Source organism: Tamandua tetradactyla, chromosome 15 (genome assembly GCF_023851605.1).
Source record: "Tamandua tetradactyla isolate mTamTet1 chromosome 15, mTamTet1.pri, whole genome shotgun sequence".
NCBI lineage: Eukaryota > Metazoa > Chordata > Mammalia > Pilosa > Myrmecophagidae > Tamandua > Tamandua tetradactyla.
In genome coordinates, this window is record NC_135341.1 from 42,030,288 (window position 1) to 42,047,484 (window position 17,197).

A 17,197-nucleotide genomic window follows, 5' to 3' on the forward strand; every position below is an offset into this window, starting at 1 on the left:
TTTGACAAGGGTATGTTTACGGGTTTTCTTTCTCTTGGAAACAATGAAATTATCTAAAATTGAGAATATTGATGGACTGTGGACTTTGGGCCCTCTACATGATGCGCAGTGAATGCAGGTGGCTGAAAGATGCACTGATGGAGAAGTAGATTGGCAAATGATGGTGAATACTTATGAACAAAGGCCATGCTGATAGAAAAAGGAACAAAGTCGTGAGGCATGCAATGATGTGAATTGCATTTGGTGAGACAAAATAAACCAGAAACAAAAAAACAAGAATGGTGTGGTCACCTTTAGAAAATGCTTATAATAAAACAGGGGCCTAGATTATAAGCTTTTCGAGCAGACACATTAAGTCCAGACTGGTGATTATTATTTCTGGGTTTTGAGAGGCTGTTTTATACATATAATCTGATATTTACAGATAAGAACAAAGTTGAACAAGTTGGAGTTAAAATAATTTAGAACATAGGGGAAAGTAAGACAGTGTCTTTATTTTAGAACCACACATACTCTTTGAGACCCATGGAAGAAAAATTTATTTGGTCTGGAACTGAAATTTTCTGTAGATCATAATCTAATTCAACCTGTCTGTAAAGCTCATTTGAAAAACTGAAGCATAGGGAGCACAGAATGAGGAGGCCCTTTAATCCTGAATAGATTATTATAATGCCTGGATGAATCCTAGAGTATACTAAGCAGATAGTCAAAAAGTATTGGCAAAGTCCCCTGAGGGATGGGAGAAAATATGAAACTATTAAACCTTACCATTAGGGAATCCCCTGATATTGTGTCAAACTTTAGGGACACTCAAATAAACAGGCCATGACCTCCATCAGGAGGCTTATTCTTGTGAAGCTTATGTAGGTAGCAGAGAAGCTTAGCCTACCTATAGGCATGCCTAAGAGTTACTTCTGGAGGACCTCTTGTTATTCAGATGTGGCCTCACTCTCTCTAAGCCAACTCTGCAAGTGAAATCATTGCCCTCCCCGCTGTGTGGGACATGACATCCAGGGGTGAAAGTCTCCCTGGCGACATGGGAGATGACTCCCAGGGATGAATCCAAACTTGGTACCATGGGATCAACAATTTCATCCTGACCAAAAGGGGGAAAAGAAGTATAACTAATAAAGTATCAGTGGCAGAGAGAGTTCAAATAGAGTCGAGAGGCTACTCTGGAGGTTGCTCTTATGCAAGCTTCAGTTAGACCTTGCTACTTATCATAACCTGCCAACCCCCAATCAGGACCATTCCAGTCAATCTTAAAGAACACCTAGGGCAATATATAAGATTCCACAAGGGTTTCACGCACTAGAGTAGCTTTCCAGAAACCTACAACCTCCAGATGGGTCCCTGGCCTAGATAAGTCCTGAAACCTAGCCCAGTCTCTCCAGAACATCAGATAGTTCCATCTCCGTACCCCATATTAGTGACAGACCCTTCCAATATGAAAAATTTAGAACTGCCACAGCCCAAACACTCCTAAAGAAAGGTGATGGTGGGGTTATACAGAGAAGATAGGATTTAACAAATGAATATGAATGCTGAATCATTAAATTGATAGCTCTTTTAGTCTCCAATATTTTAGAACAGCTAGAAGTAAAAACCTAAAATTGTGAAATTGTAACCCATGTCAAACTCTGAAATATGTTCTACAATTAATTGTGGTGCTGTGCTTTGAGATGTATAGCTTTTTTGTATATATGTTATTTTTCAAAAAAAAAAAAAGGAAAAAAGTCAATTGTGATGATAAAAAAATATTTAAGCCCTCTAGCCTCCTATATTCTAGAGCAGTTAGAAGGAAAAATATGAGAGGATCGTATGGTAACCCATAACAAACTCTGGGATCTGTCCAGTAACTACTTGTTGAAGAACACTTTGAAAACTACTTCTTTTTCATTTCTTTGCTTTGTATATATGTCATACTATGCAATAAAAGAAGTTAAAAAAAAAACTGAACTAAAGAGGCTATAAGTGTTCTGAGCTTCTACAGTTAAACTTCAAGTTCAAGGTATTAATTGGCTGATAACTTAGTGTATAACCTCCACGAATAAAGGATACATCCATTCCAGTTTTAAAAAAAAAAGGACTGGGTAGAAAATATCAAAATATGATGATATCATAACTTGCCAAACCCCAGCCAAAACCATTCCCACCAATCCTAAAGAATGCCTAGGGCGTTAGACTTCTGGGAAGATGGCCGACTAGAATAGCTTAAAATTAGCCCTACTCCACAAAAAAAGTTATGGAAGGGACAGAAGGGCGACTGAGGCAGCAATTCAGTAGTGCACCTGACCTGTGAGAGCCTTCTGCACTACATGCAGCAGCCCTGGCTGCGGAGGCCAAGGAACTGAGAGGCAGAAAGGTGGAGCTTGGCACGGCGGAACAGAGCTGTGGAGCCCACGGGACTGCAGATGGGAACATGGGACTAGGAAGTAAGCCAGGCCACATTCCTTGGGCACGCTACCCTCACCAGCGCAACCCTGTGACCGGCGACTCACCTGACATCCCATGCATGTGAACCCTGTCACCCACTCCCATTCACCACACTCCAGGCGTGCCCACCCCACCAGCCCCCACTGCATGTACCTGCCCCACACCCCAAACCCAAGTGCAGCCCAACCCACCTCTCCTGCACCCGTTAAGAGCACTATCTCCATCTCCCTGTTCCCTTCAGCTGTTGCCAGTGCATAAAGGGTATGGGCCCTAACCTCCATACCTAGGCTACCCCTAGCCCCCACCCATAGTGTCACACAGCTGTACCCCACCCTCCCTGAGCTCAGTGCATCTGTTTACGGCACTCCCAGGCTCACACATATGCATGAGCCCTCAATCACATTATTCAGCTCTGGGACCTGCACTTTACAGTAGTCCTAGAACTGTACATGCACATAGCCCTCAGCCTCACTTCCCAGCTCTGAGAAAGTGCCAATCTGTGCAGCTGGGTCATATCTGCCCCAAATCTACAAAGAAATAATGCCAACCTGCTGCCACAGTTCTACACATGTGCACAAAGGGTGCTATGCCTTAGACCAGTGCACACCAGGGTTATACCCCCAGACCAGTGCATCCGCACAGCTACATCTTTCCTGGGCGCTGGGTGCCCACATTTACAAGCATCAATGTAACATCCCCAACCGGTGGCCAGAACTGCCCTGAAACAAATCACCATACTGAGTGCTCCACCCCATGCCCTGCCCCCTACTGTACAACCATCCCACAAACACAAGTCCTTAGACTACTGAAAGAAATGAACTCCCAAAATAAATCAATCAAGATATTTACATTTGACAAAGACAGCAGAAGATCACTAAGCATATCACAATGTAGACAGATATAGCCCTGTCTAATGACCAAATTAAAACACCTGAGGAGACAGAGTTGGAACAACTAACCAAAGATGTTCATATAACTCTGCTTAATAAAATAAGTGGGATAGCAAATGACATAAAGGAAATCAAGAAGACAGTAGAAGAACACAAAGAGGAATTTGAAAGAACAGAAAAGTAGCGGAAATCAGAGATTAAAGACTCTGTTGACAAATAAAAAACACACTAGAGGCACACAACACCAAATTTGAAGAGACAGAAGAAAGCATAAGTGATATTGAGGACAGGATAATTGACTTTGAAGACTCAAAACAGCAAATGGCAAAAAAGATGGAAAAAATTGAATGGGAACTCAGGGAAATGACAGACAAAACAAAGAGCACAAATATAAGAATCATTGGTGCCCCAGAAGGAGAAGAGAAGAGTAAAGGGCTAGGAAGAGTAGTTGAGGATATAATAGGGGAAAACTTCCCAACCCTCATAAAGGGCATAAATATACAAGTCAAAGAAGCCCAAAGAATTCCAAACAGAATAAATCCAAATAGGCCTTTCCCAAAGCACATACTAATCAGTCTATCAAATGCTGAAGAGCAGAAAATCCTGAAAGTGGCAAGAGAAAAACAATCTACTACATACAAAGGAAATAAAATAAGACTGAGTTCAGACTACTCAACTACCAGCCCGGAGGCGAGAAGGCAGTGGTATAATATATTCAAGATCCTGAAAGAGAAAGACTTCCAGCCAAGAATTCTGTACCCAGCCAAACTGTCCTTCAAAACTGAGGGAGAGATTACAGTTTTCACAGACAAAGAAGTCCTGAAAGATTTGTCAAAAAGAAACCAGCCCTACAAGAAATACTAAAAGGAATTCTGCTGGCTGAAAGAAAAAGACAGGAGAAGGAGGTCTGAAGGAGGGCACAGAATTGAAGAGTACCACTAAGGATAATTTAAATAATACAAAGAGAAGGAGGGAAAAGATATATAGATCTGACAAATAAAATAAAAAAGATAAGATGGTGGAATTAAGAAACACCTTTTCAGTGATAACTTTGAATGTTAACAGACTAAATTTACCAATTGAAAGTTAAAGACTGGCAGAATGGACTAAGAAACATAATCCAGCTATATGGTGCTTACAAGAGATGCATCTTAGAAACAAGGATACAAATAGATTGAAAGTTAAAGGATGGAAAAAGATTTCCATGCAAGTTGTAACCAAAAGAAAGCAGGAGTAGCTATACTAACATCAGACAAAATAGACTTAAAATGTAAAGACATCATAAGAGACAAAGAAGGACACTATATGCTAAGTAAAGTGTCAATTCACCAAGAAGATATAGCAATCATAAGTGTTTATGCTCCCAATCAAGGAGCTCCAAAGTACATGAGATAGACATTGGCAAAACTGAAGGGTGCTATAGATGTCTCAATAATAATAGTAGGAGACTTCAATACACCCCTCTCCTCTATAGATAGAACCAGACGGAAGATCAACAAGGAAAGAGAGAAGTTAAATGAATTAGATAAATGAATTAGACCTAACAGACATACATAGGTCATTGCACCCCAAAGCACAAGGTTGTACATTCTTCTCTAGAGCTCATGGAACATTCTCCAGGATAGACCATATGCTGGGTCACAAAACAGGTCTTTTAAATCTAAAAATACTGAAATTATTCAAAGCACCTTCTCTGATCACAATGGTACAATGCTGGATCTCAATAATCACCAAAGAACAAGAATGTTCACAAATATATGGAGATTAAATAACACACTCTTTTTTTTTATTAATTAAAAAAAGAATTAACAGAACAATTAGAAATCATTCCAATCTACATGTACAATCAGTAATTCTTTTTTTTTTGCATTTTTTTTATTAATTAAAAAAAGAATTAACAAAACAATTAGAAATTATTCGAATCTACATGTACAATCAGTAATTCTTAATAACATCACATAGTTCCATATTCATCATTTCTTAGTACATTTGCATCGATTTAGAAAAAGAAATAAAAAGACAACAGAATAAGAATTAAAACAATAATAGAAAGAAAAAAAAAAACAAAAGCAAAAAACCTATACCTCACATGCAGCTTCATTCAGTGTTTTAACATAATTGCATTACAATTGGGTAGTATTGTGCTGTCCATTTCTGAGTTTTTATATCCAGTCCCGTTGTACAGTCTGTATCCCTTCAGCTCCAATTACCCCTTCTCTTTTTTTTCTTTTTTAATTAACGGAAAAAAAGAAATTAACCCAACATTTAGAGATCGTACCATTCTACATATGCAATCAGAAATTCTTAACATCATCACATAGATGCATGATCATCATTTCTTAGTACATTTGCATTGGTTTAGAAGAAATAGCAACATAACCGAAAAAGATATAGAATGTTAATATAGAGAAAAAAATAAAAGTAATAATAGTAAAATCAAAATAAAACAAAACAAAACAAAAGAAAAACCTATAGCTCGGATGCAGCTTCATTCAGTGTTTTAACATGATTACTTTACAATTAGGTATTATTGTGCTGTCCATTTTTGAGTTTTTGTATCTAGACCTGTTACACCATCTGTATCCCTTCAACTCCAATTGGCCATTATCTTACCCTGTTTCTACCTCCTGCTGGACTCTGTTATCAAGGACATATTCCAAATTTATTCTCGAATGTCTGTTCACATCAGTGGGACCATACAGTATTTGTCCTTTAGTTTTTGGCTAGACTCACTCAGCATAATGTTCTCTAGGTCCATCCATGTTATTACATGCTTCATAAGTTTATCCTGTCTTAAAGCTGCATAATATTCCATCGTATGTATATACCACAGTTTGTTTAGCCACTCTTCTGTTGATGGAGATTTCGGCTGTTTCCATCTCTTAGCAATTGTAAATAACGCTGCTATAAACATTGGTGTGCAAATGTCCGTTTGTGTCTTTGCCCTTAAGTCCTTTGAATATATTCCCAGCAATGGTATTGCTGGGTCGTATGGCAATTCTATATTCAGCTTTTTGAGGAACCGCCAAACTGCCTTCCACAGTGGTTGCACCATTTGACATTCCCACCAACAGTGGATAAGTGTGCCTCTTTCTCCGCATCCTCTCCAGCACTTGTCATTTTCTGTTTTGTTGATAATGGCCATTCTGGTGGGTGTGAGATGATATCTCATTGTGGTTTTGATTTGCATTTCTCTAATGGCCAGGGACACTGAGCATCTCTTCATGTGCCTTTTGGCCATTTGTATTTCCTCTTCTGAAAGGTGTCTGTTCAAGCCTTTTTCCCATTTTGTAATTGGGTTGGCTGTCTTTTTGTTGTTGAGTTGGACAATCTCTTTACAAATTCTGGATACTAGACCTTTATCTGATATGTCATTTCCAAATATTGTCTCCCATTGTGTAGGCTGTCTTTCTACTTTCTTGATGAAGTTCTTTGATGCACAAAAGTGTTTAATTTTGAGGAGCCCCCTTTTATTTATTTTCTTTTTCAGTGCTCTTGCTTTAGGTTTAAGGTCCATAAAACCGCCTCCAGTTGTAAGATCCATAAGATATCTCCCAACATTTTCCTCTAACTGTTTTATGGTCTTAGACCTAATGTTTAGATCTTTGATCCATTTTGAGTTAACTTTTGTATAGGGTGTGAGAGATGGGTCTTCTTTCATTCTTTTGCATATGGATATCCAGTTCTCTAGGCACCATTTATTGAAGAGACTGCTCTGTCCCAGGTGAGTTGGGTTGACTGCCTTATCAAAGATCAAATGTCCATAGATGAGAGGGTCTATATCTGAGCACTCTATTTGATTCCATTGGTCGATATATCTATCTTTATGCCAATACCATGCTGTTTTGACCACTGTGGCTTCATAATATGCCTTAAAGTCAGGCAGCGTGAGACCTCCAGCTTCGTTTTTTTTCCTCAGGATGTTTTTAGCAATTCGGGGCACCCTGCCCTTCCAGATAAATTTGCTTATTGGTTTTTCTAATTCTGAAAAATAAGTTGTTGGGATTTTGATTGGTATTGCATTGAATCTGTAAATCAATTTAGGTAGGATTGACATCTTAACTATATTTAGTCTTCCAATCCATGAACACCGTATGCCCTTCCATCTATTTAGGTCTTCTGTGATTTCTTTTAACAGTTTTTTGTAGTTTTCTTTATATAGGTTTTTTGTCTCTTTAGTTAAATTTATTCCTAGGTATTTTATTCTTTTAGTTGCAATTGTAAATGGGATTCGTTTCTTGATTTCCCCCTCAGCTTGTTCATTACTAGTGTATAGAAATGCTACAGATTTTTGAATGTTGATCTTGTAACCTGCTACTTTGCTGTACTCATTTATTAGCTCTAGTAGTTTTGCTGTGGATTTTTCCGGGTTTTCGACGTATAGTATCATATCGTCTGCAAACAGTGATAGTTTTACTTCTTCCTTTCCAATTTTGATGCCTTGTATTTCTTTTTCTTGTCTAATTGCTCTGGCTAGAACCTCCAACACAATGTTGAATAATAGTGGTGATAGTTACATAACACACTCTTAAACAATAAGTGGGTCAAAGAAGAAATGGCAAATCAGTAGCAATCTGGAGACGAATGAAAATGAGAATACAATTTATCAGTACTTCTGGGATGCAGCAAAGACTGTGCTGAGGAGGAAATTTATTGCCTTAAATGCGTATATTTAAAAACAAGGAAAAGAAAATCGAGGACTTAACAGCAGAGCTGGAGGAACATGAGAAAGAACAGCAAACAAACCCCAAAGCAAATAGGAAAAGAGATATAACAAAGATTAAAGAAGAGATAAACGAATGGGAGAACAAAAGAACAATACAAAGAATCAAACCAAAAGTTGGTTCTTTGAGAAAATCAATAAAATTGACAGGCCACTAGCAAGACTGACAAAGAAAAAAAGAGAAAAGATGCAAATAAATAAAACCAGGAAGAAGTAAAATTCTCATTATTTGCAGATGATATGATACTATACTTGGAAGATCCTGAGAAATCTACAGCAAAGTTACTTGAGCTAATAAATTCAGCAAGGTGGTAGGATATAAAATAAATGTGCAAAAATGAGTAACATTTCTATACACAAGCAATGACCTAGCTGAGGAGTCAGTTAAGGAAAAAATTCCATTCAAAATAGCAACTAAAAGAATCAAATACTTAAGAATGAACTTAACGAGGGACATGAAGGACTTGTACACAGAAAGCTACATAATACTGCTAAAAGAAATCAAAGGGTATCTAAAAAGGTGGAAAGACATTCCCTGCTCATGGATAGGAAGGCTAAACATAGTTAAAATGTCAATTTTTCCCCAAATTGATCTATAGAGTCAACACAGTACCAATCAAATTCCAACAACCTACTTTGAAGATTTGGAAAAGGTAACTACCAAATTCACCTGGAAGGTAAAGAGACCCTGAATAGCTAAAAGTATCCTAAAAAAGAACAAAGTGGGAGGATAAATACTCCCTGACTTTAAAACCTATTATAAAGCCACAGTGGTCAATACAGCATGGTACTGGCACAAAGACAGAAGCATGGACCAATGGAATCGAATTAAGAGTGCAGAAATAGACCACCAAATCTATGGTCAACTGATTTTTGACAAGGCCCCCAAATCCTCAGAACTGGGACAAAATAGTCTTTTCAATAATTGGGCATGGAAGAACTGGATATCAATAGCCAAGAGAATGAAAGAGGACCCCTATCTTACACCCTACACAAAAATTAACTCAAAGTGGATCAAACACCTAAATATAAGAACTAGCACCATAAAGCTTCTAGAAGAAAATGAAGGGAAATATCTTCAAGACCTAGCAATAGGAGGTAGCTTCAAGACCTAGTAGCCTCCTATATTATGGAGCATCTATAAGGAAAAATTTGAGAGGATTGTACGGTAGCCCATGACAAACTCTGGGATTTATCCTATAACCACTTTTTGAAGAGTGCTTTGAAAACTATTGATTTTTCATTTCTCTGCTTTGTATATATGTTATATTATACAATAAAAAAAGTTAAAAAAAAAATACCTAGGGCATTATATAAGATTATACAAAGGTTCCATGCACTAGGGCAACTCTGCAAACCCTACAACCTCCAAATGGGTCCCTGGACCAGGTAAGTCCTGAACTGCAGAGGGGCCAGTCCCTCCAGAACATTAACCAGTTCTACCCCCATCCCATAATATCGAAAGTCCCTTCCAACATGAAAAAGTTAGAATGGCCATAGCCAAAATATCACTAAAGAGTGGGAGAAAGATCAAAAGTGATGGCCAGGTTTAACAAAAGAGTATGAGTGCTGAATCATTTTTGTTGGTCTCCAGTGTCTTGGAGTAGCTAGAAGAAAAAACGAAAAATTGTGGAACCGTAACCCATACTACTAAACTTTAAAATCTGTTCTATAACTACTTGTTAAAATGTATTTGGAAATTTATTGCTTTTCTTGGTATATATGTTATATTTCGCAATAAAAAAAAAAGGACCATATCATCCTTTAGCCTGTATTCTGATTTACCTTAATCCTATCCAGATCAGCTTCATTCATATCTTACTCAATTTCTAATCACTTCTTCAACTTTTTAAACAGTTCCTGTATGGGCTAATACTGACTTTCATAGCTTCAGAGCTCTAATCCCGAGTCTCAAAATATCACATAATACCCAAATTTTCTGGGAACGACCAGGTTATAAACATTCAGCTCAGTATCTCAGAATTTAGAAAAAACAGTTACAACTCTTTAATATAAGTGACTGTTGTAAGAGCATATAATCTAGGACCCTTCATAATAGGCCCCAACCTGATAACCCTTATGTTCTTGGCTTCAGTTAACCGAGTTTTTATGTTATAGTTAGTCCATATGATTGAGGTATATTTGCCTTTTTGTTCCTGACATTTCATTCAACACACAGTCCTTAAGGTTCATACATCTAGTTGCATGCCTCACAACTTCATTCCTTCTTGCAGCAGCTCAGTAGTCCACTGTATGTATACACCATAGTTCCCCTTCCACTCCTCACTCCATCCATTGATGATCGCAAATACTGCTACCAGAAACACCAGTGTGCAAATGTCCATTCGATTCCCCACACTCAATTCCTCCAGGTATTTACTGAGCAATGGGTTTCAGGATGCTATGACAACCCCACCCTAGCCTCCAGTGGAACCAGCACACTGCCCTCCAAAGGGCTACACCTGTTTCTCTACTGACAGTGAACAGGTACATTTCTTTCTCTACATTATTTCTAGCACTTGTTTCTGTTTATTTCTAAGCAGTTTTATTCACACACGATATGATCCAATCTAGATATGCCTCTGTCACCATAATCTATATGAAGACACTTCCTTTTCTTTTACAAAGAATTCATACCCTTCCCCTATGCCTCCTGCCTGCTGACATTTAGTTTTGGCATAATGTCTTTGTTACATTCAGTGGAAGCATATTACAATGTTACTGTTGACTACAGACCTTAGTTTTTCACTGTCTCAATCTTTATCTTCTTTTCTTTTGGTTTCATATGTGCCCCCAGCCCTTCTCCCTAAATAATAGTCACATTCAGCTTTATTTAGTGTATTTGTATTATTGCACTACAATCAGGTAGTATTGTGCTACCCATTTCTGAATTTTTACAATCAGTCCTGTTGCACAATCTGTATTCCTTCAGCACCAATAGCCCAATCTCTACCCTATCTCCTGATAACCTGTGTTCTTAACTTCAAGTCTCAAAGCTCATTCATTAATGTTAGTTCATATTAATGAGAGCACACTATTTTTTTTTTTGTCCTTTTGTTTCTGGCTAATTTCACTGAGCATAATGTCCTCAAGGTTCATCCATGTTGATATGTGCTTCATTCATATATATGACTTCATTTTGTCTTACAGTTGAGTAATATTCCATCATATACATTTTTTTCTTTTCTTTTTTTTTTTTTAACATGGGCAGGCACCTGGAATCGAACCGGGGTCCTCTGGCATGGCAGGCGAGCATTCTTGCCTGCTGAGCCACCTATTCCATCATATTTATATACCACAGCTTGTTTAGTCACTCATCCACTGATAGACATTTGAGCTGTTTCCATATCTTGGCAATCATACATAATGCTGCTATAAACACTGGTGTGCAAATATCCGTTTGTGTCCTTGCCCTCAGGTCATCTGAATATATATCTAGCAATGGAATTGCTGGATCTTATGGCAATTCTATACTTAGCTTCTTGAGGAAACCACCAAACTTTCTTCGGGAGCAGCTGTACCATTTTACATTCCCACCAAAGGTGTATTAATGTGCCTCTTTCTCTACATCTTCTTAAGCACTTGTTCTTTGTTTTTCTGATCAAGGCCATTCTAGTGGGTGTCAGATGATATCTCGTTGTGGTTTTGATTTGCATTTCCCTAATAGCCAATGAAATTGAGCATCTTTTCATGTGCCTTTTAGCCAGCCATATTTCTTCTGAGAAACGTACGTTCACGTCTTTTGCACATTTTTAATTGGGTTGTTTGTCTTTTTGTTGTTGAGTTGTTATAGTCTGGATACTAAACCCTTAGCTGATACGTAATATACAGAATTTAATATACCACTTAAGGAGAGTTGCATTCCAAGGCAGTTATTTCTAGACTACATTCTGTTAAACCTTAGAAGGAAGATGTGGGGAAAAGGGTACTGATGCTGTCCCAATTCATTCATAGCTGCTCCCCATTTTTGTCTTATGTGTTTTGCTTCAGTATGAAGAAAAATCTCTATGGCACAGTAGGCATGCAGTATCCTACCCAACATCCAGTCCTCTGCTTTTCCCTTGCTGATATAAACCTGCTTTTATGAGGGGAGGAGAGGGAGAAACACACCCCATTCCCAAGGGAGTAAATAATGATTGGCCTAAGCTGAATATGGTTGTCCCTACCCATTGCCAAAAACAGGATTTCTCAGTTTGCCCTGTATGTACAAATAGTCAGTGTGTGCCACTTATGGACAATGACATTCCAGATCATTCTTGGGGGGTTCTGGGAGTTTTTTCCCTGACAAAAAAAAGGCCCTTTGCAACCCACCTCACTACAATCTGTGATCCTCTTGTGGAAATACGATATTTGGAACTGTAACAAACCAAGAGACTACAAGAAAGAGGACAAGAAAAGCAGGGGAATGGGAAGATCTCAGTCCCTCATGGCAGCATTGACTTAATGCACTGCTAGATTCTTATCATATGAAATTAAACATCTGTTACCTACACCACTTTTAGTTTGATATTTAATTCTTTCCAGCTTTAAAGAACATCTTCACTTACGCATATGGCTAACAATGCTTAAAATCACTGTTGTAGGCTGGAACAGATAAAACTATGTGTGCTAACTCTTGGAGTATACCTCCCTTACCCACAAGTGTGGGCTCCTATATGTTCCAGGGACAGAATATGAATCACCTATTCTAGGTAATACTAGAACCATGAAATGAATTACATTGCATTTACTCTTTTCATTAGAAAGCCTCAAATGGACGTTATTTCTAAAACAGCTAAATTATACAAACTATACAGCTGGATTCTCATAGAGCCTGTCAGTGACCCAGGATTCCTCCGTAGCTCTACCAGTTCAGGGAGCTGGTCTCTGAACTGCCCATAAGAATCTGAAGGCGTTGAACAAACTCTGTTCCACATTTATATTCTTTGATTATAAGAGGCAGATGACTCAATGAATCTTCACAAGCTGGGTAGTCTTTATCAGCTGATCATTAAAAAGGATTTTTTAAGACAGGTCACTATGTAATTTCTGGCATACAACTTGAAGGAAATTCTAGTAATTGAATGATATTACTCTAACAAAACGCCTTCCATTGCCATACTCTTACTGTGTGAATAAGATTTCTTAGCACTTAGATCTATAAAAACATAAAATAAGAAAATAAATGACATCAAATCCTGTCTTATCCCAGAATTAAGTATAACAGAATAATGAGCTAATTGAAGGGAAAACTTTAAGATAAAATGCATCAAGATATATTTCCACAAAAATTTTATGTACTAAGAGTAGCAATTTATAAAAATTTATCATAAATTTAGGATATTTAACTGGATACTAATAATTGCAATTAAGACTTAGAGACACATGTTTACAATAATTTTTTAAAATTACTTTCAATTTGTATACATACTTTCATTGCTAAGCAGTATGACAACATGATCAATTAGGATAAAATTTCATCCAAGAGCACAATAAAAACTCAGTTATAAAGGAAAAAGAAATGATGCAAAGTTTTAGACGTAGAAGTTTATTCATTTATTTTTTTAATGGTGTGCCAGTTTGAAACTATTATATACCTCAGAAAAGCCATGTTTTAATAGTGATCCAATTTGCTAGGGTAGGAAAGTCTGATGGCATTGTTTCCATGAAAATGTAACACACCCAGCTGTGGTTGTGACCTTTTGGTTAGATTACTTTCACGTAATCTACACCCCCAGCAGGGAGAGACTTCCAAAGTTAAAGGAGCCACAACATCTTTTGCTGGTGGGACCCGCAGGCAGACAAGCACCACATGCTGGGCAGGATAAGAAAAACAAAGCCCAGAGACTTCACAGGAAAGTCTTTCAACCTGCTGGGTCTCACCCTCAGGGAAAACTGACGCAGGTGACTCCTTCCCCCTGATAGGAGGTCAGTTTAGCCCGGGAAAACCTGGCTGGAGTCTATAATACCTATGTAGACCCTCCTAAGGGTGGGGAGAGAAAAGGCACCCTACAAGCAGGACAAGAAACAAGAAAACAAGAACTGAAAAATTACCCTCTGTTAAATAAAACTTAAGCTAGAGGCCCAGAGAAAGCTAAACTGAAGGTCAAAGAACAGACAGACAACAAACTCATCTAGCAAGAAAACCCTAGGTAAGAGAAGTGAAAACAACCTCCAGAATAAACTAATTAAGGTAATTAAATGTCTAGACGCCAGAAAAAGTAACAAATCACACCAGGAAAACTGAAGCTATGGTCCAGTCAAAGGAACAAACCAATAGTTCAAATGAGATACAGGACCTGAAACAATTAATTCAGAATATATGAACGGAAATGGAAAACCTCATCAAAAATCAAATCAATGAATTGAGGGAGGATATGAAGAAGGAAAGGAATGAACAAAAAGAGGAAATGAAAAGTCTGAAAAAACAAATCACAGAACTTATGGGAATGAAAGTTACAGTAGAAGGGATGAAAAAAACAATGGAAACCTACAATGGTAGATTTCAAGAGACAGAGGTTAGGATTGGTGAACTGGAGGATGGAACATCTGAAATCCAAAAAGAAACAGAAACTACAGGGAAAAGAATGGAAAAATATGAGCAGGGACTCAGGGAACTGAATGATAATATGAAGCGCACAAATATACATGTTGTGGGTGTCCTGGAAGGAGAAGAGAAGGGGAAAGGAGGACAAAAACTAATGGAAGAAATTATCACTGAAAATTTCCCAACTCTTATGAAAGACCTAAAATGACAGATCCAAGAAGTGCAGCGCACCCCAAAGAGAATAGATCCAAACAGACGTTCTCCAAGACACTTACTAGTCAGAATGTCAGAGGACCAAAGAGAAAGAGAGGATCTTGAAATCAGCAAGAGAAAAGCAGTCCATCGCATACAAGGAAAACCCAATAAGACTATGTGTAGATTTCTCAGCAGAAACCATGGAGGCGAGAAGACAGTGGGATGATATATTTAAATTACTAAAAGAGAAAAACTGCCAACCAAGAATTCTATATCCAGCAAAAATTGTCCTTCAAACATGAGGGAGAAATTAAAACATATTCAGACAAAAAGTCACTGAGAGAATCTGTGAGCAAGAGACCAGCTCTGCAAGTAATATTAAAGGGAGCACCAGAGACTGATACGAAAAGACAGAAGAGAGAGGTGTGGGGAAGAGTGTAGAAAGAAGGAAAATTAGATACGACATACAAAATACAAAAGGCAAAATGGTAGAGGAAAGTACTACCCAAACAGTAATGACACTAAATGTCAATGGATTGAACTCCCCAATCAAAAGACATAGACGGGCAGAATGGATTAAAAAACAGGATCCTTCTATATGCTGTCTACAGGAAACACATCTTAGACCCAAAGATAAACATAGGTTGAAAGTGAAAGGTTGGGAAAAGATATTTCATGCAAATAACAACCAGAAAAGAGCAGGAGTAGCTATACTAATATCCAACAAATTGGACTTCACAAGTAAAACAGTTAAAAGAGATAAAGAAGGATACTATCTACTAATAAAAGGAACAATTCAACATGAAGACACAACAATCATAAATATTTATGCACCGAACCAGAATGCACCAAAATATGTGAGACAAACACTGCAAACACTGAAAAAGGAAATAGACACATCTACCATAATAATTGGAGACTTCAATTCCCCACTCTCATCAATGGACAGAACATCAATAAAGAAACAGAGAAGTTGAATATTACAATAAATGAGCTAGAGTTAACAGACATTTATAGAACATTACACCACACAACAGCAGGATACATCTTTTTCTCAACTGCTCATGGATCATTCTCAAAGACAGACCATATGCTGGGTCACAAAGAAAGTCTCAACAAATTTAAAAAGATTGAAATCATACACAACACTTTCTCAGATCATAAAGGAATGAAGCTGGAAATCAATAACGCAGAGTGCCGGAAAATTCACAAATACGTGGAGGCTCAACAACACACTCTTAAACAACCAGTGGGTCAAGGAAGAAATTACAAGAGAAATCAGTAAATATCTCGAGGCAAATGAAAATGAAAACACAACATATCAAAACTTATGGGATGCAGCAAAGGCAGTGCTAACAGGAAATTTTATTGCCCTAAATGGCTATATCAAAAAAGAAGAAAGGGCAAAAATGATACTATACATAGAAAACCCTGAAAAATCCACAGCAAAACTATTAGAGCTAATACACGAGTACAGCAAACTGGCAGATTACAAGATCAACATTCACAAATCTGTAGTGTTTCTATACACTAGTAATGAATAATCTGAGGGGGAAATCAATAAACGAATTCCATTTACAATTGAAACTAAAAGAATAAAATACTTAGGAATAAATTTAACTAAACAGACAAAAGACCTATACAAAGAAAACTATAAGAAACTGTAAAAAGAAAACACAGAAGACCTAAAAAGACGGAAGGGCATACCATGTACATGGATTGGAAGACTAAATATAGTTAAGAGGTCAATTCTACCTAAATTGATTTACCGATTCAACGCAATTTCAATCAAAATCCCAACAACTTACTTTTCAGAAATAGAAAAACCAATAAGAAAATTTGTCAGGAAGGGTAGGGTGCCCCGAATTGCTAAAAGTATCTTGAGGAAAAAAAACGAAGCTGGAGGTCTCACGCTGCCTGACTTTAAGGCATATTATGAAGCCACAGTGGTCAAAACAGCATGGTACTGGCATAAAGATAGATATATTGACCAATGGAATCGAATAGAGTGCTCAGATATAGACCCTCTCATCTATGGACATTTGATCTTTGATAAGGCAGTCAAGCCAGCTCATTTGGACAGAACAGTCTCTTCAATAAATGGTGCCTAGAGAACTGGATATCCATATGCAAAAGAATGAAAGAGGACCCGTATCTCACACCCTGTACAAAAGTTAACTCAAAATGGATCAAAGATCTAAACGTTATAAAACAGAGGAAAATGTAGGGAGATATCTTATAAATCTTATAATTAGAGGTGGTTTTATGGACCTTACACCTAAAGCAAGAGCACTGAATAAATAAATAAATAAATGGGAGTTCCTAAAAATTAAGCACTTTTGTGCATCAAAGAACTTCATCAAGAAAGTAAAAAGACAGCCTACACAATGGGAGACAATATTTGGAAACGACATATCAGATAAAGGT

The 17,197-nt window shown here is 37.6% G+C and overlaps 1 protein-coding gene across 1 annotated transcript in view; it reads right to left on the reverse strand.

Annotated features, from left to right (window-relative positions):
* The window catches only part of KIF15 (kinesin family member 15), a 171,595-nt gene that overhangs the window by 4,768 nt on the left and 149,630 nt on the right, over positions 1-17,197 (reverse strand). The window lies entirely within an intron of this gene.